The sequence below is a fragment of the Lemur catta genome, chromosome 1 (genome assembly GCF_020740605.2).
Source record: "Lemur catta isolate mLemCat1 chromosome 1, mLemCat1.pri, whole genome shotgun sequence".
Taxonomy (NCBI): Eukaryota; Metazoa; Chordata; class Mammalia; order Primates; family Lemuridae; genus Lemur; species Lemur catta.
The window spans coordinates 221892547-221918018 of NC_059128.1; the positions used below are offsets into that span (position 1 = coordinate 221892547).

The 25472-nt window shown below is 42.8% G+C and overlaps 1 protein-coding gene across 1 annotated transcript in view; it reads left to right on the forward strand.

Moving 5' to 3' along the window:
* Positions 1–18867: 18867 nt before the first annotated feature.
* The window catches only part of ROPN1 (rhophilin associated tail protein 1), a 29541-nt gene continuing 22936 nt past the window's right edge, over positions 18868–25472 (forward strand). The window contains exon 1 of the mRNA XM_045556912.1: positions 18868–19073. The gene's annotated coding sequence lies outside the window, so the exon portion shown is untranslated. The remainder of the gene's footprint in view (positions 19074–25472) is intronic.

Genomic DNA, 25472 nt, shown 5'->3' on the forward strand with positions numbered 1-25472 from the left:
CCTTTAGAGAACCCAGGGGGCATGAAGTCTATATTTAAAATATTGGTTTATGACTGCCTCACTCCCTCACCTGCCAAGCCTCTTGATGCTAGATGATTGTAAGGAATGGTAACAGGAACATAGGATGAATTAACTCCTGATCAGATGAAGTAAGTCAATATCCTGTGAAACAAGTAATTATTTCAGCTAAAGTGCTGCCTCTTTTCCAAATATTTACAAAAAGCACAGTGAGGCATCTCATTGTGGTTTTAGTTTGCATTTCCCTAATGATTAGTGATGTTAATGATTAGTCTTTCATGTTCTTACTGACCATTTGTATATCTTTGCAGAAATGTCTATTCAAATCCTTTGCCTATTTTTTAATCAGTTTTGTTATTATTGTTCTTGTTGAGTAGTAGGAATTCTTTATGTATTATGGATATCAATCCCCATCAGATATATGATTTGCAAATATTTTCTCCCATTCTGTGGTTTGCCTTTTCTCTCTGCAGAAGTTTTTAATTTTGATGCAGTACCATTTATTTCTTCTTTTCTGTGCTTTTAATGGCTAGGAAAATTTACAATTACATGTAGCTGACATTATATTGGTATTGGACAGCTCTGACCTAGAAGCCTGATTAGATTCAGGTTAAATACTTTTGGCAAGAATATCTTATAGGTGATGCTGTGTACTTCATGATGTATCACAGCAAAAGGTATATAATATCTAGTTGTCTTATTAGTTAAGCTAAATTTGATCACCTGGTAAAAGTAGTGACTGCCAGATATCTGGATCGTAAAGTACATTTTCTCTTTGTAATTTCTAAGTAATTTGTGAGATGATACTTTGATACCAGAATACCTTTTAAAATATCATGAAACCTTGACACTGGTTAGCCCTCTTAGAGAAATCAACACCTACAGAGCAATACTAAGGATGACAATCAATGAGTCAGATCCTAAATGCATGATCCTCCTAAGGAGGGCAGTTCAGATAACTCCATCTTTGTAGCCCTCTTTTGTGGTGACTGCCACAGTCAGAGAACATGCCTTGCCTGTCCTTCCTGCCTGTCCTTCTTAGCAGCTATAAGTAATCAGTAGCACTCACTTGGGTCAGTCATTTCCATTGTAACTGTACCTAAAGCTTACCCAGGTCTCATTTCCTACCTTGCTACTGGCAATAGCCCAGACTTAGACTGTAGCCTCTGCTTCTGCATTTCTGAGAGAGTCCCCAGCGGGACTCTCTCATGCACTGAAGAACCTGTCTCTTGTTTTTCATTTCTATCTCTCTTTCTCTCTCTCTTTTTTTTTCTCTGTGACTATATTGACATCTGTGCCAAGGCTGGTGGCTCTGGGAGCAACCAGAGCTGCCAATTCCCATGGTACCAAAGTAGCCCTCTACTTCCCAGAGTGTTTGCTGGTTAAAGCCAGGCAGAGTCTATGTGAAATGGGGAAAAGGGTCTCCTTCCTCCTCCTTAGGGTACGTCACCCCAGGTCCCAAAAGAGCACCTCTGTTTGTGCTTCTGTGCCTCACAACATCAGTTGTGAAATCATAGCCTTCAATTTCTGCTTGATTCACCAGAACTCAGCTTATCATAAGTATCCCAGGATAGACACCGTACTTCCTCATCACCCCTTTTTCTCCCCAGGTACTTGAGCAACAACACTTCCCTCTTCCTTTAGCCAAATCAGTTAGTTCCTGGCACCCCTGCCCACTTTTCTTCAAAGGGATGTAAATCCCATTTAGACTCCCAAAGGGACAACTAGCCATATTCTGCATTACACTACTTAAGTAGGAGAGAACCACTCAGTGGAATTTTCTTTGCTACATTTATGTGGTTGCCAGCCCAAATGGCTGGTGATAGAATCAAAGGACTCCAGCTAGGTCTTAAGGTTTGCTCCCACTACGAGTAAAAGAGATAATTCTGACCCTTCCAGAAAAGACTCACGGACCCAAGGATCCCAGAGGTTAAAGGAAGAAGTTAAAAATATACACAACTGATATAAAATGTAAAACTATACAATTTCTAGAAGAAAACACAAGAGAAAATCTTTGCAATCTTGTAGCAGGCAAAGATTTCTTACTATGCAAAAAGCATGGACAATGAAACAAAAAGTTGACAAATTAGACTTTATCAAAATATTAAGATGTTGTTCTTTGAAAGATACTTTAAAATGAAAAGTTAAGTCACAGAATGGCAGGAAATATTTGCAATACACATATCTGGCAAAGGACTTAAAATCAAAATATATAAAGAACACTTACAACTCAATAATAACACAATTTTAAAATGGGAAACGATTTGAAGAGACATTTTATGAAAGAAGATATATGAATGGCCAAAAAGCACATGAAAAAATACTCAACGTGATTAGCTGGTGTTGAGCATTAGTCATTGTGCAAATTAAAACCACAATGAAATACCATTACACACCCATTAGAATGGTAAGAAATTAAAAAGACTGACCATACAACCACTGACAAGGATGTAGAAATAACTGGAACTCTCCCACAATGCTTTTGGGAATGTAAAATATAACAGCCGTTTTGAAAAAGAATGTGGCAGTTTCTTAAAATGGTAAACATACACCTGTCATATGACTTAACCATTGAACTCCTAAGTATCCAAGAGAATTCAAGTGTATGTCCACACAAAAGCTTGTAGATGAATATCCATAGCAGCTTTAGTGACAATAGCCCCAAACAAAAAACAACTCACATGTCCCTCAACAAGCAAACAAACAAAATGCCATATAGTCACACAATGGAATACTATTCAGCAACAAAAAGGAATTAATTATTGATATACCAATAAACGAATACAATAATTACGTTGAGAGAAAAAAGCTAGTCGCAAAAGAGTACATATTATATGATTCTAATTATGTAAAATTCTAGAAAATGCAAACTTCCCTAAAGTGACAGAAAGCAAATCAGTTATTTTATGAGGCTGGGGACAGAGGAAAAGATGGACGGCAAACACGCACAAGGAAACGTTTGGTGATGATAGAAATGTTCTAGATGTTGATTGTGGTAGTTTCCCAGGGGTATGCATCTGTCAAAACTCATCAAATTGTACCAATTTGTAAAGTGACAAAGAAGGAGTTAAAGAAGAGAAGAGTTGGAAGGTGAGAGTCAAGAGAACCCCTCACACAGCCAGGGAAGTTCAGTGAGGATGTCTTTCCTTGGGTGGGAGGGTGGGTGGGAGCCTGGAAATAGACTGGACTGAGTCCCACACAGCTGTAGTCAGGAGAAGGGTGACCTCTGCACCTATTAGGACCACTCAGTGGTGAGCAGGCAGAGCCCTTGTGAGCCCTGCACACAGCCTTCCTGCCTGGAGGGCTTTCACCTTCCCAGCCACATCTGTCACTTCTTGTAAGACTCTCTTCCTTCAAGAGTTATTTTCTAACTTAAGCCTGCCCATTCTGCATTCCCAGCATGATTGGCACTAAATCATCTATATAAGACTCCTTCCTTTCATAGCTAGCTGTTGTGCATAGCTAGAGTGCTTTTTGGGTCAGATATTACCAAGCATTGGCAAGGAGGTAGAGAAAGAGGACCCTCATCCACTGCTGGTGCAGATATTCTGAAGGACAATTGAGTACCTTAAATCCAGCAAGCCCACTCCTGGGTATGCACCTAGGGAAATTCTTCCCAGGAAATACAAAGATATGTGCCTAAGGAGCTTCACTGTTGGGAGCAAACTAGGTGCCCATCTCTAACAAACATACAGGTAAAACATAGTGAATGTATGCAACAGGATAATGAACTAGATTTCCACGTAGAAATCTGGATTGATCTCAAAAACAGAGTTGAGAGAAAAAAGCAAAACCAGAATGAGATTTATAGCACAATTCCATTTATGGATTAAAGACACATATAAAACTGCCTTGTATATTTTTGTAAGGTGTGTTCATATATCTAAATAAACATCTGTTGGATGGATTGGAAGGACTATATTAAATGTATTAGAGTGGATGCCTATGGGAGGAGGGCAGTGGTATTGGGAATGATAGATGAGGGGGAAAAGAACAATAAAATTTTTAAAAGTCTTTTTTAAAAGATAGAAGGTTGGTTTTTCCATGGATAGATAATATTTCACGAACTGAGGAGTAGGATTACCTGAAGCATGTGCACCTGAATTCCAAAAGATATAGAAAAGAAAAAAATGAGAGAGATATAGTTCTTATGTTTTGTCTGTTTTTTATATTTAAAATGAATGAACTAACTGTTCCCTGGTTATTTTCCTATTGCTACCATAACAAATTACCATAAACTTAGGAGCTTAAAGCAACATAAATCTATTGTCGCACAGTTCTCTAGGTAAGAAGTACAACACAGGCCTGACTGAGCAAAAATCAAAGTGTTGGCAGGAATGCATTCTTTTCTGAAGGCTGGAGGGGAGTTTCCTTGCCTTTTCCAGCTTCCAGAGATCCCCCACATTCCTCAACCCGTGGCCCTCTTTCTCCAGCTTCAAAGCCTGCAAAGGCAGGTCTAGTCCTTCTCACATCTTCTCTGACGCTGACCTTCCCTTCTGCTTCCCTCTTCCACTTCTCAGGACCCTTGTAATTACATTGGATCCACCTGGCTACTCCAGGACATTCTCCCTATCTTAAAATCAGCTGATGAGTGATCTTAATTCTATATCCAACCTTAACTCCCCTTTACAATGCAGTTTCTAGAGTTAGGACATGGACATTATGGGGTCTACTATTCTGCCTACCACACCTGAGCAAATAGTAAAAAATGCAAAACTACATATTCTTGCATATTGTGAATCATTTATTCAGCCACATGATAAAAAATATGTTGAGTCCTACTATGTGTCAGATCCTTATGGTAAGGGCTGAAGTTACAATAGCAGTCAGGAATGGGGTTTTGGTGAAGTTCCCTCCCTTTTCAACCAAAATTCCCATTCTGGCTTATTTTAGCCAAAGGATAAATGAGAAATAATCTGATTAAATGTTATTATTACAATGTAAATGACTGGCAACCCTCTAGAAGAGACATTTACATTCTTTTCAAGAACGCCCTAACCTAGTGTTTCTTAAACTTTAATGGCCATACAAATCACCTGGGAATCTTGTCAAATGCAGTTTTGATCCAGTAGGTTTGGCATGGGGCCTGAGACTCTGCTTTTCAGACAAATTCCCAGGTGATGCTGGTGCTGCCTGTCCAGGACTGCACTTCAGGAAGCAAGGCCCTAACTCAATTAGAGCTCTAAGCCTAAGCCATAGTCAGTCTGACCTGCCACCAACCAATCCTTATGGTGGGTTTGCCTCCTTTTAAGAGGTGATGGTAGTCAATAAGCTTTCCAAACACCACATTCTGTCACTGTGACAAAGCACCCATAGCAGAGGGGACATTCTGCCTACTGGTAATGGCCTCAGTTTCCCATAAGGATTGTTTCTGACTAAGACCCACATTCAACCCCAGACATGGAGTGTGCTGTATATGATCCTTAATATGATAGTGACTCTCCTGTCTCTTAGGCTGAGGCTCCCACATCCAAGACTGGTGTCTCCCAGACAGTGACCCAGTGGCCCAGTATATGGATTCACCTATTGTCAGAATTGTGTAAGATTTGGCCAAGTCAGTAATATCTTTGGACAGATTACTTGAGCTATTTGAGGATTCTACAGCTAGACAAAGTAATAAAGGCAATAAGAGTCAACATTATCTTTCTAACGGGGCTGGAGTTTTGCATACTAGTTCTTTTAGGGGTAAGGAATAGATAAGTAGACAGAGCAGAAGCAACAGAATTTCCATAGGTAAGTTGGATTATCTTTATAGTGACCTCAAGAGAACTCTGGCCAATGAAACAACCTTAGTAAAGCTCGAGGACCAATGGGAAGACATATTATTGCATCAAGGTGAATTCATGATGTAATTTGTAAGGTGAAAGAATGCAAGTTCCCATATACACCACATGGCCAGTCCTGATTAATAGCCATGTTTGGGCAGCACCACTTCATAACATACTTCTGAACGTTGATGTACTTGGTTGTACTCTGAGATATGATTTCCCCACATCCTTGTTCTACCCTCACAACTTTGATTGCTTTGGAGCAATGAAGCAGAAGCATACCTACAGTTTCATACCTTCTACTTATAAGATGGCTAGGTGCATCTCATCTCCTTGGCAGAGTGCTGTTATACTTTTCCCTCAAGGCTTCCTTGAGGAACCTCCATTTTATGGCATCTATAGGCCTTCTTCCCACATCATTCTGGGTGGAAATCTGCTGAAAATTCTCTTGTATAGATTAACACTGCTGGAGCTCCTCCACTCAAGCAGTACAGATCCAAATTTGGCAGCCCTGCAATACAGAGGGACGATGGAAGGCATGAGTCTCTGCCATACAAAACGAAGATAAACTCTGGCTAGAGCAGGACTTAAAGCTACCAATTCATCCAACATCTAAGCTGAATGACATCTATGAGAGCTGTTGTTTCTTTCTTTCTTTTTTTTTTTTTTTTGAGACAGAGTCTCACTTTGTTGCCCAGGCTAGAGTGAGTGCCGTGGCATCAGCCTAGCTCACAGCAACCTCAAACTCCTGGGCTTAAGCGATCCTACTGCCTCAGCCTCCCGAGTAGCTGGGACTACAGGCATGTGCCACCATGCCCGGCTAATTTTTTCTATATATATTTTTAGTTGGCCAGATAATTTCTTTCTATTTTTAGTAGAGATGAGGTCTTGTTCTTGCTCAGGCTGGTCTCAAACTCCTGACCTCGAGTGATCCACCCACCTCGGCCTCCCAGAGTGCTAGGATTACAGGCATGAGCCACAGCGCCTGGCCGAGAGCTGTTTCCTATTGTAGAACAAATTAAATTAGGGGTCACTATTGTCTCTCACCCTAAGTATTCATCCAAGTATTATAGAATTTTACACCAGGCAGCAGCTTTTAAGACATAGAGTCTAATATATCCATCACTGTATGAATTTTTAAAATGAGGTCTAGACAAGGGAAGTAAATAGATCAAGATCAAACAGGTAGTTCATGGCAGAGTTGATATTTAAGCCCAGCTCACAGAGGTTAGTCAGGTAACTTGTTCAAGGTCTCATGTCTAGTTGATGCCCACTCAAGACTTTTTCCCACCACAGCCTTGCATAGCTAGAACACCCTCTCCTCTCCCACCCTGATGGAAGAACACCTCATATGGATTCAACAATGCCTTTGAAGATACTCACTTTGAGGGCTGAAGGTAAAGGTCTGGTTTGGGGGAAAGGGCAAATGGAGCTACTGGGAATGGAATTGACAGGCCTGGGTCGTTTACCTCATAGTCATATCAGCCTTCCCACCTAATTCCATTTTTATGGCTTGACTCTTTTAATTCTTTTCCAACCCGATCTCTCTCTGGCCATGTGTTATTACTATCTTGCTATTTCAAGTTTCTCTCCAGCTGGGTAAATCTACACTCTTTGCCCTAGCCTTGGGTTTTTCTGTTTGATTTCCTCTCACCTGCCCAGGAGGCCAGCTTACCCTCCCACCTCTGTGTTCACATCTCACTCAATTCTTCCCACCTCTCCACTTTTCACTGCTTTCATACTTTCCACTTCCTCCCTCCCTTCCACTTCGCTTGGAATGATGACTCCTGAATTTCTTGCCTCCACTAAAACTGGATGGCTTTTCTCCCTCTGCTGAAGGGGGGAAAAGCCGTGAAAGCCCAAAATGCCATCTTTCATCTTATTTCCTATTTCCAGCACATCTTCTATTTATAACTCTGCCTCCCTCATAGCAGATTGACACAGCACTCTGCTTGGTTCCCAGAATAAATGCAATTCAAGAATGAGAGGCAAGTCCAGGCTCCCAGGATTCTTCTGTAGTCAGATATTTGTTAGGATTTTTTTCCATCAGCATTCGAGAAGTGCCTTTGCTGGTAGCTGTGCTTCTCTGAACTCATCTTCCACTGTCTTGAAAACTCCCTCCATAAATGATTTTCTTCCTGGCAGATTTCCTTTCCTGATCATGTCTGGACCAAGCTTATATTAAGGTAGTTTTTATTCTCCAAGCATGCATTGACTGTGCCATAAAATGCATTAAATATTTGTTGGACAAATGAGTAAATGTTGGCATATTAAGTGATAAGTTATAACCTGAGTTTGTGAGAAGCCAATCTGGAATTATAGCTAATCCACAGAGTAAATAATACATGTAAAACTTCATGTTTTAATATTAAAAACCAATTTCATCTGACACCTAATATCTCTGATGTCCTCATCACCAAATTATTATACAACCTGAATAAAGGAGCAACATTTACAGAACACCTTCCCCTTTAGGAATTGTGCTTTGCTTAAAATAATTTCATTTATTCCACAGCCTCAGAAATGGGCATTATTATCCCCACTTTGTAGATAACAAAACTGAGACTCACACAGGTGAACAGCTTACCCCAGGTAACATACGCAATACGTGGCAAAAAATGGATTTAATTCAAGTTTATCTGACTTCAAAGCTCACTTTAAAAACCAAAAGAGGACTTGGGGGCTTTGAATACAGCATCTGATGTGGCACATGCTGATGACCACTGGTTCAGTCTGTGTTCCCCTCAACTATTTCTTTCCTGCATGGCACATAGTGGGTGCTCAAACAAATATTTGCTGAATTAAATTTTTGTATGTACCATTTAGATGCAAAGTTTCTTAACCTGATGTGATTCTAATATTCAGGGCTTGATATAGATACTTTAGAAGCAGCTTCAGAAGGTTTTCAGATGGGGACGCAAAAGCCAATGCTGTCTACATCGAGGAAAACAGACATGGGATGATACCTCAGTAGGCAAGATTTAGGTAAGAACTGGGGGAAATATTGTAAGACACTGGACCAAGCCACTAAGGAAGACAAAATATTTTGTCTGCAGATCACTGTCTGTCTAGCATGAGACAGCCTTGAGCTGCTGCAGAGGCACCAGGAGCTGCTCTTCTGCATTGGGGGCAACAGTAAGAGGCTGCTAGCAGAAACTGACCTTGTCCAACAGCATCCTCTCCATAATAATGTGAAGTTGTTAGTTCCCTTCACTGCTCTCAGATGCATGGCTTTAATTGCATCTTTGCTTTTAGGTAGAGAATACATTCGTGTTCCCAGGAGGTTAGCTGGGAAAACCCACTGCCAGCCTCAAATACAAATAGGAGCCTGCAGAAACTGCTGCTTCATGGGTGGGCACAGGCAAGAGGAGACAAACCTCCAAAGATTTGGGATTTAGGTATGAAGGGATCACTGTTCCGCTTGCCCTTGTCTAAGAAGTACAGGAGCAACTTTATTCAAAGGAAGATGAGGAAATTGCCTTTGGGGGAGGGTTTTTGTTATGCTGAAAAGCTACCACTCCCCACAAAAGCTGTCCCTCAAGCACACTGGAGCTCCCATGGCTGAGGGACAGCTAATACCACTGATGATATAATTATCTATTGCCTTTCTTAATTTTTTATACATGTTTCTACACAATTAAGATCATACTTTATATAAATTTTACAATCTGCCTTTTTCATTGTCGTTTTAACATTATAGTTCATAAGGATTTGGGGAGACGATGTTGTAAAATCCCGCCATTTTATAGTTAAGGGACACATGAGGCAGAAACAGCAGCAATGACAGGCACTACTGGGCTGGCTCCTGGGAGTTTGAATAGTCCTATGCCACCGTGGTGTGCAGCTCACCCATTTACACAGCCTCGTGAAGCAAAGGCAATGAATGGTTGGCTCTGGGAAATAGGATTAAGAGGGTGCTAGGGGGTTTTTCTAACCTCTGAACTTATTGTGCTCCCCAAAATTTCATAATAAACTAGTATCACTTTTATAGTCAGAAAACATATTTCAATATGTTTCTTTCCTGCTGTCAAGAAAGCATCAAGGCATTACAATCTGAACCAGGGGCAGAACAACAAGCCACACAGGTTCATATCCCCCTGCCTTAGGCTCCTCATCTGTGAAATGGGACAATCACCCTACGCTCTCCCAGAGTAGAGACCGCAAGGCTATCTGTGTCACATGGAGAAGGTGATGTCATCCTAAGACACGGTGAATAGGTAAGCATCCCATACCTGGGAGATGTCCCAGATTTGTGATCCACAGCTGCCCACCACTTCAAAGCCTCTCAGAAAAAGAATATTAATTTGCCTTATTTATAATCATAACCTCCCATCTCCGGCATCATTGAGAACAGATCAGAACCCAGGTATCTTTAGGCCCTGATACAAGAGTTAAGCTCATTCTTTTATCTTTGCTCACCTACAAGGCTGACTCATTTCTTTAGGCACAGGAGACACAGTGCCTAGGGACCAAAATACTTTTAGGGGTCCACAAAAATGTTTTAATATATAATATTAATGTATTTTTCATTATGCAACACAATCATAAAATGTAAGTTTTCATATTTTCAATGAAGGAAGGGGCCCAAGAAGGCTACAGTGCCTAAGGACCACAAAAATCACAATGTCGCTCTGGTCACTTAGCTCCTATATCAGCTTCATTTTCTCTAAGCTCTTCCATGAATTCATTAAGGTGGACTGTGGACCAAAATGCTTACTATTCCTTTCTATTCATCGTCTTCATCATTCTAGTAAAGAGGAAACAGAACTTGGGTATAGATTTTTGGCATGAAAATTACCTGAGCCATGAGGTTACACTGAGAGCCGGTGGCAGAATTAGGCAGATGGAGACATATTTAGCATAGAGAGGAAGAAACAGCTTTTTTAATTGCTCGCACAAATAACCAGAACAATACTGGATGGATAAGAAGCAATAACTCTAGGAAATGACTTGGCATTTCCCCCTTTTCTTCAGAACGATTACCCCTCATTTCTTAGGGTAAGGTTTCTGTGAAATACGAACATCCCTTTCATAACTCTGGTCCTTCTTTTTAAATTGGAGTTATAAATAAATAAGTACAATTTGCAAACCATTTGATTACATCTCTGTACTTTCCCAAGATTCCCTAAGGAGGCACTTACACCAATTTTTACATCATTAAATATTTAAATAAAAACTCATTGAAGTGAATCATGGGACAAAAAGGCATTTATTAAGCACGTGTTTGGGCACAGTGCAGCACCAGTCTCTAGACTTATGGAGCAAGTAGAATATTTGCTCCCTGCAGACCAGCAACAGGATAATGCAGTGAAGAGTTTTGAAAGGAGATAATATTGGTTTCAAGGGAGGAAGCCGTGGCTTGTAGACAGCTGTTAAAAAAGGGGGGGGGGCGCAGAAGCCAGTACAGAAATCCCCAATTTTACTTAGAGTCCCTTATTCAGCAGCCACAAATACACAGAGCCACCAAGAACCAGCAGGAAGTGAGCAAGACCAAGCATTTGAGCAGCAGAACTCAAGTCGCAAAGCCTGTGCCTCTGCCTGTTTTGAAACGTCATGAGAAAGTTGCTAAGTTCAGATTACCTCAAATAACCCTGGTACGAAAGAAAATAACTAATTTAAATTCACTTTGTTTATTAAGTCATGTCATTTTTAAATACATTTTATCATAATTTTCACTGGTAAACGTTGAAGACCGAGCATGGCACTACGCCAAGAGAGAATGTTTCCCACGGGAGTTTGCAGTGAGGTTGGGAAACACGGGGAACACCAGATGTCAACGGGTCACAGCAGTACCAAGGCATATACGCCGAAATGACAGGGGAGTGGTCCTGTGAAAATCCTCAAGTGACTGAGCGTCACAGAGGATCCAGCAGGAAGCAGATGGCACACTGGACAGTCTGACTAAGGAAATACTTACTGAGGAGTGGGCGGAGTTAAGCAAACTCCCAGTGGTGAAGTGAGGAACTAGCTACAGTGGCCTGAAAGGGCAAGGAAGGGAACAGTGTTACCACATGAGCACTGGTGCCATGGACGAGGAGATGCTGAAAAGTAGCTGAGGCTGTAGAGACAAGGCAGGAAGTTCAGGCTGGAAGTTGGGGAATAAATACACAATCTCCGATCACCTGTGGATGCCTCTAATAGGCCAAACCCAACCAGACACTAGAGAGCAAGGAAGCCCAGGAGATACAATTCTGGGGCATAGATCAGGATAGAGAAGACTAGAAAGTGGACCTAGAGGGACAACAGAGAGTAGCCTAGCACACAGGCTGGAGATCTTGCTAAGGACCTTAAGAGAAAGGAAGATTTACTAGCACTTTGTGAGGCTGAGGAGGGAGGATCACTTGAGGCCAGGAGTTCAAGATCAGCCTGACCAAGAGTGAGACCTCGTCTGTACAAAAAATAGAAAAGTTAGCCAGGCGTGGTGGCCCATACCTGTAGTCCCGGCTACTCAGGAGGCTGAGGCAGGAGGATCTCTCAAGCCCAGGAGTTTGAGGTTGCAGTGAGCTATGATGCTACCACTGCACTGTAGCCTGGGCAACAGAGCAAGACCCTGTCTCAAAAAATAAAATAAAATAAATAAATAAAGAAGGAAAGAACAAGAAAAAGAAAGAAAAGGAAGATTTATTGGCATAGTAAAGGAAGAGGGAGGTAATCTTAGTTAGAGGTAGACACATGCATATAGGAAATGGGAAATGATTTTTTTTAGTGAGGAGGCAATTATGTGTAAATTACATTTTCTTAAGAGTCAGGCTGTAACATTCAGGAATCTTGAGGGATGGACATTGATCAGGGTTTCCCCATCTCAGCACAATCAACATTTTGGGTGGGATAATCCTCTGTTTGGGGGACCTTCCTGTGCTTTGTAGGATGTTTAGCGGCATCCCCGGCCTTTACCCACTATATGCTAATAGCAGCCCACTCCCCGTTGTGATATCCAAAAATGTCATCAGACATTGCCAAATATCCCCTGGGAATGCAAAACTGCCGCAAATTAAGTACCTCTGGGAGAGGAAAGGAAGGAGACCATTTTCAGAAAATTGTTGAAACACAGTGCAGACATGAGATGCTGAGGGCTTAGATCAGTGTGGAGCAGTGAAGCTGACGAGAAACAGACAAAGGCACGGAGCCTGCAGATGAGCAGCAGACGGGCTGTGTGAGGAGAGGCAGAGGAGTGGTTCAGGGCGATTCGTGGGCTCACAGTGGGATGACAGAGCGGAGGAGGTCTCCACTGATAGCACCAGGAATGTCTGAGCTGGCCTTCGGGGAAGATGCAGTGCCTTTTGTGAATTTGTTTGAAGGGAGCCCAGGACATTTAGACAAGGGACAGAGATGAGGGGGGAGATTGGGTCTAGAGGTGTAGATTTCAGTCATCTGTACCAAGAGACAGCTGGAGAACTATCCACAGGAAGACAGGAGTTCTCATGAAGGGAAGGTAGAGAAAACCGAGGACTGAGGTTTTCTTCTCTCTCTCTCTTTTTTTTTTTTTTTTTGGTGGGGTGAGGGAAGGAAGGGAGTGTTGTGCATATTTAGAAGATGAATAATGTGGAATAGAAATAGAAGGCTCCGGAGGCAGGAAAACCAGGCAGTTTTCTGAGGGGTGAGAGTGGGCTGAAGTTCAGCTCCTGCCCCACTTGCCAGGCCATATGCCCAAGGGGCTATGTCTGCCCCCAGGCCACCACCCTTTTTTAATGTATGCAAATGTGCCACACATACAGGCTGGGGCAGTCCTGAGGACAACCAAAGCAGCCAGAGAAGATACCAGTGTCAGGAAGGGAGAAGCCTTGTCCACATCCCTCACCCCACCGCCCAGGGGTAAATGTTCTCCTTTTTTTTTTTTTTTTAATCACTCAAGTCCTTAAAGAAGTAGACTTTGATTAAGTGGACATTTTCACTTATGTGGAATAAACTGTTCTTCACAAGTGAGTGGTTATAGGTGTTGCTCTCCCAGGGTTCGGAAGAAAAGGCTATCCGCAGAGGTAGCAGGAAGAGGAGGGGATCTGGAACCACACAGTACAGCTATGCTCGCCGTCTCAATCCTTCTCTCTGAAGAGAGATGACGGATCTTCTTGTCATTTTCCCTCCCAAAGAGGCATATTGTGGCAGGCAGAATGCTAAGACGGCCCCAAGATTTTCTCCCCCTGGTGTACGCTCCCTGTATAATATCATCCCTTTGAGTGTGGGTGGAACCTGAGAGTATGATGGGATATCACTCCTGTGGTTAACATTATGTGGCAAAAGGAAATTTTCAGATGTAATTCAGATCCCTAATCAATCAGTTGACTTTGAGTTAATCCAAAGGGATACTATCCTGGGTAGGTCTGACCTAATCAGGTGAGCCTTTAAAACAGACAAGAAGTGACAGCAGACACCTCTCCTGGCCTGGGAGAAAGCAAACAGCCATGCAGTGACCTGCCTGAGGGGCCCTGTAACGAGGCCCCGCGGGTGCTTCTAGGAGCTAAGAGCAGTCCTTGGCCAGTAGGCAGCAGGAAAACAGGAACCTCAGTCCTATAATAAGGAACTGAATTCTGCCCACTACCAGTGAGCATGGAAGAGGGCTCTGAGCCTTATATGAGATCACAGCCCCAGCTGAGACTCAGATTTTAGCCTGGTGAGACCCGTAACAGAGGACCCCGTTAGCCTTCACCCAGACTCCTGTCCCTTGGAAACTGAGATCATATGTCTGTGTTCTTTTAAAACCGTGCTAAGTTTCTGGTAATCTGCTATGCAGCAAAAGAGAGCTGTATATGTGAAGGGAGCTTATGCACAAAGGGCGGGTTGGCTCCATGAGGAGTCCGACAACCGCATCCCACAGCTAAATCCCAGAACTGTATCAGACCTGAGCCAATGTCCTGACGATGGTGCACCCATCACCGCTGCTCAGCCACGATCCAGGCAGCAGGTAGGACAGAGTCACTCTTGTTTCCTCCTGTGAAAGGACACACTTAAGATCTGGGGAAAGTGAACCACAATATACACCACAGAGGATAAGGAGAGCTTACTTTCTGAGCTCATAGCTAGGGTGGCACAGTTGGTATTTATAAGGCTGAGACAGTAGTGACACCAAAGACAGTCAGGATTCCTACCCTCTGGTGCCAGGCCTGTCATTACTTGGTCAAATACAACTTTAGCACCTAAGATACTAAACTCACAAAGCTGAATGGACACTGAAGTATCATTTTCAGAAGGGCCTCTTGGAAGGAAGAAGGAGAGGGAAGAAAGGTGGAAGGAGAGAAAAAAGAGAAAAATTTATTCAGTCAACAAATATTTAAGGTGCCATTACGTACGCAGTCCTGTTCTAGGCTCCAGAAATACAGCAGTGAATAAAACAAACAAAATCCCATGCACTCCAGTGAGAGAGTATAGACAATAAAGCCAGTTTTTAAAAATAAATAGTAAGTGGTGATAGCAAAGCAAGGGAGGAGTTGGAAGGGATACTGGTGTTCACCTTTAAATAGAAGGGACAGAGAAGACTCCCTCAGAAGGTGACATCTAGATACAAACCCAAAGGTGTTGAGGCGTGAACCACATGGATATCTGAGGCAATCATGTTTCGGGCAGAGGAATTCATGTGCAAAGGTCCTGAGGCAGGAGTGGGTCTGGCCTTTCTGAGGAATTGTAAGACAGCCAGGTGGCTGAAGGAAAATGGGGAAGGAGGAAAGGAGAAAATAATGGGTTCAGAGAATTTAAGGGCCTGTGGGCCACTTTGACTTTGACTTTAGTATGGTGGGAGCCACTGAGGGCTCTGAACATAGGAGTGGCATAATCAGTCTCAGGTTTTCAAGGATTATTCTGGAAGCTGTGTTGGGAACAGGCCAGAGGAGGGCAACAGTGGAAACAAGGAGATGGGTTAGGAAGGCTTGGCAGTGGCCCAGGTGAGAGATGAGATTTGCTCAGTCCAGGGTGATGGAGGTGGAGAGAAGTGCTCAGATTCTGGATGTCTTTTGAAAATAGAGCCAATGGCATTTGCTCTGATTGGCTGTAAGATGTGAGAGAAAAAACAGCCAGGGATAATGCCAAGGTTTTTATCCTGAGCAATTAGATGCTACAGTTGCCACTTGCAGCTGTAGGGAAGGCTGGAGAGGAATACTGGGAGTGCAGTTGGGATTTACAAAGTTTGTGAACTCATTAGGCAGCTAGAGGTTCTATCAAGTAGGCAGTTGAATATTCTAATGTGGTATTTAGGGAAAAATTAGGGCTGGAGACATAAATTTGGTATCTAAAACATGATACTGCATGAGATATTTTAAAAAGGGAGTAGAGAGAGAGAAGTGGAATGGTAAATCCTGGGCACTCCAAAATTAAGGTGTCAGAGAAAGGAGGAAGAATCAGCAAGAGACTGAGAAGGAACAGTCAATGAAGGAGGAGAAACACCAAGAGAGTGTGATGTCCTGGGAACCAGGGAAATAAAGTGTTCCAAGGATGAGAGAGGGGTCAACAGGGTCAAATGTTTCTGACACATTGAGCTGAGGCTGAGGGATGATGACCTTGGATTTAACAACATGTCACTGGGGACCTTGACAAGTATAGTTTCAGTGGACTGATGGGGATTAAAGCCTGATTGGAGTAGATTCAAGAGAGATAGGGAAGAGAGAAATTAGAGGTGGCAGGTATAGGCAACTCTTTCAAAGAACTTTGCAATAAAGGGAAGCAGAGAAATGGGGCAGAACTGGAAAGGAATATGATGGGAGAAGTTATAGCAATGTTTGTATGTTGATGGGAATGATCCAGTAGAAAAGGGAAAATGAAGTGACGAGAAAAGATAGTCAATTTTCAATTGCACAGGAAAATAGAAGGAAACAGTGTGATCTATTTGACGGGTTTACTTAAAAAGATCTTTATGTAATGTTTAAAACAGATTTTTAAAAGCCCATGTAAGTTCTGAAACATAACCCCCATGAACTCCCAAGCCACCCTGAGTTAAACCACCACCAATCACACCCATGTGCTCCTCCCTCACCTACCCACTGCCTTTCTCTTAGAAGAAAGCAACTTTCCTGAATTTTATTATCGTTTCCTTGTAAAGTCATATTTTCTTCACTGCATCCCATTGTATTTATTGACTGATAGATTGAGGATGATCTCACCTCTGCCTCTCAACTTGGCCTTCTACAGACATCAAACTGCCTCAGTCAGACGGCATCATGAAATTCCTCTCTTACATTTAACCTGCCATACTAAAATTCCATTTTTTCAACTTCAACTTCAACTGCTACTGCTTTGCCTGAAAAATCCCTTCATCTGCACAGAGACCATTATTATTCATTCCTATCTGTATTATTTATGCTCCATGAAAGCAGGAAGAGACTAGTACACCTTCTTCTCAAGTGTATACACAGAACAGACTCCAGTGGCCACAGCATTCTTGTTATCCTGGAAGATGCACCTGCACCTGCAGCCCTCAAACCTCCAGCCTCTCCTCCCATCCTAAGGCATACTCCCTCTTGGTCAGGTGCCGGTACCAAATCCTGGCAGTCCCTCCATAGAGTTCTCAGGAGGAGATGGCCCAGATCTTGCCTGTGGGCAAGTGGTCATCCCCAGGTCATCCAGGATTCTCTGGATGTGCAAGCACTTGCAGAATTTTGACAAATGCCAGCAGAGTGGGCCCTTTATAAATGGATGGCAGCAGGCTGTGAAAAGCCCTCTGCATAGATAAACCAAAACTCCAGTTCCCCAACTTGCTCACTGATGCTTGAAATTGCTTTAAGGAGAGACAATGGCTTTCATTTCACAACTAGAGAAAGCTTTGAAGGCCCTGGGTGAACTAACTCATTGATTTAGACTAATACATACCACTGTATGAATAGACTGAAGAACTGCGTGATGCAATGGACACCTTAAAAATGGGTATGAAGTGACAAGGGGTGCAGCAGAGAAAAATGCTTTTCTTTCCTCTTTTGGTGCTTAAAAAAGAACAATCTTGAAATCAGAAGACCTGGAGTCAAATTTGGCCCTACTGCCAGCCAACTTGACCATAGGCGAGTTACTCAAAGTCTTCAGCCTGTTTGGTGTTTCTGAAAGGGAGATAATACCTACCTTCAGAGTTACTGTGAAACTTTGATGGCATTATATCTGTAAAGGTTCCCTAGCACAATGACCACATGGGGAATATTTTCTAGCTTTTCCTGGTGTCCCCAGACATCTCTTGCTGTGTTCCTATCCACTCCAGTTCCCTCCCCAATTCTTAGCATTATACGGGTTAAGTGAGAGTGAGGAAAGACTGAAGTGGGAGGATCACTTGAGCCCAGGAGGTCAAGGGTACAGTGAGCTAGGAGCAGGCCACTGTGCTCCAGCTGGGTGACAGAGTGAGACCCTGTCTCCAAAAAAAAAAAAAAAAAAAAATGGGGGATCTGGAACCTGGGACCTGGGTTCGAATCCTGACTGGATCATTTGCTAACTGTCATCTTGGACAAGTTACTTAACCTCTCTGTGCTCAGTTTCCTCATCTGTAAAAATAGAGATAATAGTACTTGCTTAATGGCATGACTGACTGTAAGGATGAAGTGAGTTCGTGTAATGCGCTTAGAACAATTCCTGGCACCAAAAAAAGCAGCGCTGCAGGAAGTATTTGCTGCTATTATTCCCTAGGGCTTCTCCTCGCCTGCCCACTTTCCACAAGCCAAAAGATCACTTCCGCTCTCTAACCTCCAAAAGCCCACTGTAACCTGCTCCATATTCCCGCAAGTTTCCTAACGGCCCCAGCCCTAACCCGCCGGGACATCTCTCTGTTCCTTCCGCCACCACCACCACTACCAAAGCCCCAAGCAGTTTTCAGGAGGCGGCGCGGGGCGGCTCTGTGACGTCGCGCCGGGTCCCCCCCCCAGGTGGCGGCGCGGGTCGGGGCGGCTCTGTGACGTCGCGCCGGGTCCCCCCCCCAGGTGGCGGCGCGGGCCGGGGCGGCTCTGTGACGTCCCGCCGGGTCCCCCCCCAGGTGGCGGCGCGGGCCGGGGCGGCTCTGTGACGTCGCGCTGGGTCCCCCCCAGGTGGCTGCGCGGGCCGGGCGGCTCTGTGACGTCACGCCGGGTCCCCCCCCCAGGTGGCGGCGCGGGCCGGGGCGGCTCTGTGACGTCGCGCCCGCCCGCGTCGGGGTTGCCGGGCGCAGGCGAAGCGCTAACAAAGCGCGATCGCGCCCCGCCGCTGCCGCCCCTCCCAGCCGCTATCGCCTTGCCCGCTGAGGTGCTGCTGCTTTTCCGCCGCCAGGGATCAGGCACTGGACCTCTCCCCACACCTCCCGCCTGAGGCGCCAGGTGTCGTCTGAAGCCGGACAGCACGTTTGGGAGCAAACCCGAGGTAGCCAGCCCGGAGCGGGGTGGAGGGCGGGGCCGCCCCGAGGGCTGCGCGAGTCGGAGGGACGAGTCCTGCCCGACGGGCCCACCTGGATGCCGAGCCCCTCCTTGTCCACAGAGCAAGGGGAAGGCTCGGTGAACCTTGAGGGAATGCGACGGCGGGGCGGGGGGCGGGGGGCATTGCTTTCTAGCCAGATTACGTGTGTATTTTGTACCCAGAACTACTATTATATGATTTCTCACCTAGAGGACAGCGATTTGGAAACACAACAGAATCTGAAATCGAAGACCCCCCCCCCCCACTGGGAGAAGTCCAACCTCTGCTTTTCTGTTTGTTTGTTTTTTTTGGAACATGGATATAAAGATACCTTTGGGGGATTGTCATGAGGACCAATGTGCAAGACTGGCACTTTATAAACTGCTACCATTCGTTCAGTTTTACAAGTATCTGTTCAACACTGACTAAATTCCAGGCACTGGCCAAGCATTGGAATTCTGCAGTGAGCAAAAACTGACCATTCTTGCCCTGGAGTTTACAGTCTATTGGGGGAGGCACATGTTAATTGAAGAATCACCCAAATGATGTAAAGTTAGAGATGGGTAAGAGATGCTCTGAAAGAGTATAATGGAACTAACAGGAAGGTCAGGGAAGGTTGAGCAGAACTCTGAAGGAAGCGTTAACCTGTGAAAAGGAGGAGAGTGCATTCCAAGCAAGAGTAACCGCAGGTTCAAAACCCCCACCACCTCCAATTCCAAACCCAACAAAGATGTACAGTTGTCTGGGGCTTGATTCCAAGAGCTGTTCATAGACACTGCCTCTGAGACTATGGTATCTGGAGCCTTTCATTCATGTAACTGGAGTCTTTCATTTATATAACTGAAGCCCTGTTTAGTCCACACTGATAAAACCAAATGAGAAATTCCAGAAACAAGCCTAATAGTCTATATTTGATAAGACTTATATTCTTCAGCATTTAGCTGGTATGTGTTGGCCTGACATTCCACTTTGGAAGGCACGTAGATTTCACTTAACAGGAAATTTATTGAATTTTAAGAGTTGGGGGTGGGAGTGAGCCCTGGAATGTACAATTGAAAAAGGCCTGCCATACTGAGAGCTTTAAGAATGGAAAAGAGTTTTACAAGATGTGAGAATGGTGGAATGTTAGGATGGAATAATGGACCTTTCTCCCATTGCTTTTATCCAATGTGAACAAATGTACCATATTGCCCACAGGCAGAAAAGTTGGGCTTTGGTTCTTCTCCAACTCTAGGCGTTTGTGATGCCAAGTCTTTGTGACTCAAAAGTGCATGGAACTCCTGAGAGTAAATGGAAGGATGGGAGGAGAATTTTACCTGACCCTCCTTCAGTGTTCTCTGTATCTGTAATACAATGGTACCACCACCATGCACCCAGTTATCCAAGCTTGAAAACTGATAGTCACTGTAGTTTCTCCTCTCTTCTTCCCCGCCTTCTCCTCCTCCAGTGGTTACCAAGGCCTGTAGATCCTATCTCCTAAATACCTGTCTCTCCTCTCCCTCCCTATTGCAACTACTTTCCAAGGCAATGAAACTCTTAAGAGTTGTTGCCAAAAGTGATGCCATATTCCCCTAACCAGGCTCCCTGCCTGAAGCTTCAACCCACTCTCTTCAGGCTATCCACACAGCTGTCAGTCAGTGTGTGTTTCAGAGTCCAAGAAAGAGAAAGAAATCATATATTAATTTTAACAAGGGAAGTTCAATATAAAGTATTTTTAACAATAATGGGATTGGAGTAATGAACAATTGGCTAGTAAGATGGAGGGAGAGATCTAAAATATACAGGAATCACAGATAAAAGAAGGAGCAACCACTACCCTTGAGATAGATCACCCAAGGAAGAAACCTCTCCCAGAGCTTGTTGCAGAGGTTATGGCCACAGCTCACTGGAGGGCAGAGAAATTGCTGAGGATCCAGGCAGGCACAATTCACTCGCTGGGATGCCAGAGAAACCATTCACGAAAAGGTGACTCACTGGTAGCACTCTGCTACAAAGCTTCCCAAGAGAGGTGTCAGGGGAAGCTGCTAGTGGCTGGGTACTGATGGTCGCTGGGTACTGCAGCAGTTGGGCACTCAAGAGATCACATACTGCATGAACCAGATGCTGGAGAAGATGTGCACTATAGGATCCTAGCACTGAAGAATCTTCAGGTTCCTATAGCCTAGCAAGAGGAGCACACCTCAAGAGAAACCCCTTCCTCCTCCAGTGTCCCTCCAGTGCCCTGTACTGACAATGCTTATCATTATGACAGCTGGCAAAGGAAAAATATATAAAGGACCTAGTGCCATTTTTGCTGCAGAAGCAATGCAGGGTGAATTTGGAGCTGAGGTAGTAATTGATAACTGGCACATCAAGCTAACACCAAAATCTGATTGTGTGACTCTAGTCCTTGAATTTTCTAGTGACTCCCTATCACCTTCAAGAAAAGTTAATAAGTTCAAAAGCCAGGACCTTTTATATTCTGGTCTTGGGCTTATTTCCAGTGTTAAGCCCAACCACTCCCTCTGTGTTCACTCTTACTCTCCATAATTACTCATAGTTCCCTAAACTCACCATATTTCTGCCACCTCCACACCTTTGTCTAAGTCCTTCCAGCCACATAGAATTCTCTCCTTACTTTCATCAGTAAACATATGTTTATTGAGTACCTAGCCTCTACCTGGCACTGTTCTAGGGGCTGGGAATACAACAATGAACAAACCAGGCTTCTCCAAGTTTCAGTTCAGTTATCATCACTCTTTGGAAAGTATTTTCTGACCTTTTTCCCCTACCTCCAGATACATTATGTGGCCCATCTAGAAATTTATCTTCTGTTCTCCCATATTTAGTGCAGAGTTCTTGACATTTATCATGCCCTATTTTAATCACTGATTTTCCTATCAATCTCTTCCACTAGCCTGTGAGTTCCATGAAGGCAAAGTGTAGGGCTGATTTCTGTATCCCAGTATTCAGCACAATTCCAATAAAACACATAAGGTTTTATTGGATTAATGCTTTACCCAGGATCACATAATTAGTCACAGATAGGTCCAGGACCAGAATCCATGACTCCTGCCTCACGGTCAAGTTCTCCTTCACCAGAGCTGTGGATGTTATGCCATGATTGGCTGTGAAGGACAGCAGCTCTGTGTTGGAAAAGATCAGTGCAATGCCAAGTATCTTCAGAAATGATCATGGAAACTGGAGAGAAACATGGCCCTGATCTCATATTGAAAACTATGGTGCATTCACCCCTCAGAGCTGTTGTTTGTATATTTTGAGTCCTTGAATCATAAGAATGGTAAAATGAAATCAGAAGTAGGGAGACAAGTAAAAGATGAAAATGGTGTGGGGTATTTCTGACACTTTACTCTTAAAAGATAAAGACTTCCATACACTTATAAAACACAAGGCTAAGGTGCCCCCGAGTGTGTACACCAGATCCCAAAATCAAAGGACTATATTGCACAACATTAGAGAACACAGATAACATGGCAGTCTATAAACAAGCCATGTGTCTGGGAATGTGGACCATGATGTGAACATGGGGAAAATCTTTGGAATATGAGCATGGGTAAGTTAAGATAAATCGAAAGAAATATCTGTTCATTCGTTAAATAACAAACATGTGGAACTCAGGACTTGCAAGAGGCGATACTAGCATGATATATAAGCAAGTTTGGGAAATTTGCTAATAACAGGGCCAAAAACTCAAAAAAAGGACAAGGTCAAGTAGGACTGTTCTTAGCAATATTGCTGTTGGCATCCAAATACTGGGTTGGCTTGACCATGAATTTGGCCCAGGATAGAAAAAAGATTCAGGCTTCTGTGAAATAAAGTTGGAGAAGCAAAGCTAATATGCATAAGACAAATTGTAGAGATCTTGAAAGTCAGACAGAGCATCATTTTTATGAGAAAAGAAATGAAGATTCAGCAAAGGTTTTTAAGAGTGTTATGATAACATGAGTGGTTAAGAAATTTTATCTGGCAAAACTAAGCCTCAATTTCCTGGTACTGGAAAAATGATTATAATGTTAGAACCTACCCACTCATAGGTTGTTGTAAGGATTAAATGAGATAATGAATGTGCAATGACTGCTCTTAAGCCTATCTTATGCTGAGCATTCTTGCATTTTTAGCAACTGTAGAGAATATGGTTAAAAAGACAGTGATCATATTTTCAGGCCAAAAAATTAGGGCATACTCTGAAAAATAATTGTTATTCCACTCTAATTTGCTAAAAATGAACTTTTCATGATGCAAATGGGAATATCCAGGAAATTTCAATGATTTATGGGTGCAGTAGGACATGTGTGGAATTGGGGTTGTCCTAGAGACAATCCTTGATGTGTATTTGTTTTATTCAGACAGTATGGTATAGTGTGGAAAGAGTAATGAAATAGACCTAAGTTCTTCATTCTGCTCCAACATAAACTGTTACCTTGTGCCAATCACTTAACCTCTTTATACCTCAATTCTCTCATTTATAAATTTATGATATCAAGCTATATTCTGAGTCCACTTAAGCCCCTTGTTTTTGTTTTGTTTTTTGAAAAAGTGTTCCTTTTTATTTTCCTAGCTGAAAGATTTATTTTAAAAAGTTCGTCAGGGACTGAAGTGGGGAATAAAAGAAAAGGATGAATTAAAAATGGCCATGATATATCAGACAAGGCAATTGAGAGAATAAAAAAGTCTGTTTTGGATACTTTTGTGGGAAAGGGGAACTCTACAGAAGGTAACTGTGGACAGGAAAGGGAGTCTGTCCTTAGAGAAGCTGAGAAGTTTGACAGTGAAAGAAGTAATGAGATTATTGAAAAGGTAGTAAGATCAAAAAACAATTATTTTCTATTTTCTTATTATCCCTGTTTTATAGATAACAAAAAACAATTTTTAAAGAGAAGCGCAGATTTTGCCTATTTGATGGGAGAGAAAGTATTAGGAAGGTGGTGAGGAAGAAATTTTCTGGAGAATGTAAGGGAATAACTGACATAGCCCAGTTCCTCTGGTCTTGGACAGGGCAAGAACTAAGAGCTCAAGTTGTAGAGGAAAGAATATGAGATCAAAGAGATATGTTGAGAGTGGCAAAAAGATGGTGGTGTTAATTCATTCAGACATCCTTGATCTCACTCAGGTAGGAAGTGACTTTATCTACTGAGAGTGAGGATCATAGTTGGGTGAGAGGCAGGCTGGAGATTAAATAAGAAGCTGGATTAAGTGTTGGGGGAATGACACAGCTAATAGAAAAGCAGGAGTGACAAGTAGATAGTAGAAGTGATGTAAGATTGGAGTGTGCTGCAGAGGATGCTAGTGTAAAGATTATGTTGTTATTGTTTTATAAAATACAAATAAATAGAATGAGGTTTAAAGAATAACCTGGATCAAAATGTGACTGCCAGCTATATGTATCAAGTCTACTTGATATTAAATAGGCTTATATCAAGTAGGCTTAGACTGGTTCTTTCAAACTCACTCAGCTTATCTCAATCTTAGAACTGCAAAACCATCTCAAAATTTGTTCATGCTTTGGTGTTTTTGTAAGTTCAATAGGAGTCAGAAACATTTAAAAACCTCTCCTCCCATCAAATTTAGCAAGCAACTTCAATTCTCATTAGGGAATCCCAGCTGTCTATTTATAAACTAATGTAAAATGACACCTTACAATGCTTCCTTGGTTAAGGGAGTTTCTGCCAATGGTCACTTGGATGTGCCTATTTCTTTCTCTTGGCTTTTACTTTCTTTAAAATAAAGTACCTGGTGTCTTCAGCCTGTGTAATAGCCCATGAACTCTATTTTTCTGTAATCAAAAGAAGTTTATCTGCTTTGCTAATTTGTCTTCAACTTTCTTCCTGTTTTCTAATCAATACATTAGTTGAGGAATGGAAATTAGAAGCTAATTGTTCCCTTAACAACCAGTATTTTTACAATTTGTTTTCTAATGAACATTATTTTTAAATTCCATAAACCTCAGCTTTTACCGGAAATTGATTTCAATAACCATGAGAATCTCTTATAACACATAATCTTAAAACACTGAAACAAAACTGACAAGTTTTCTCAGTGTTCAGAACTCGGAGAGAACTTGGAGAACAGACATGATGTAAAGCCCTCCCACCTTCTCTTGTCATCACTGCTTTCTGCCAGCACAGAAACCCTGTGCTTGCATGATATGCAGAAAATCTTATTTGTTTTAAAGTCTTTACTTACTACTCCAAATACTTCATCTTGTGTAGTTCATTTTGGTACTTTTTGGCAGAACAGTTAATTTTCTTCCAAGCATTCCTCTCCAGGGATTCTAACTAGTTCTATTAACTAAAAACTGTTACTAACATCTGTAGATTCATCACTCTGCAAGGGAACGTTGTGACTCATTCGTTAGTCTTGTGGAGT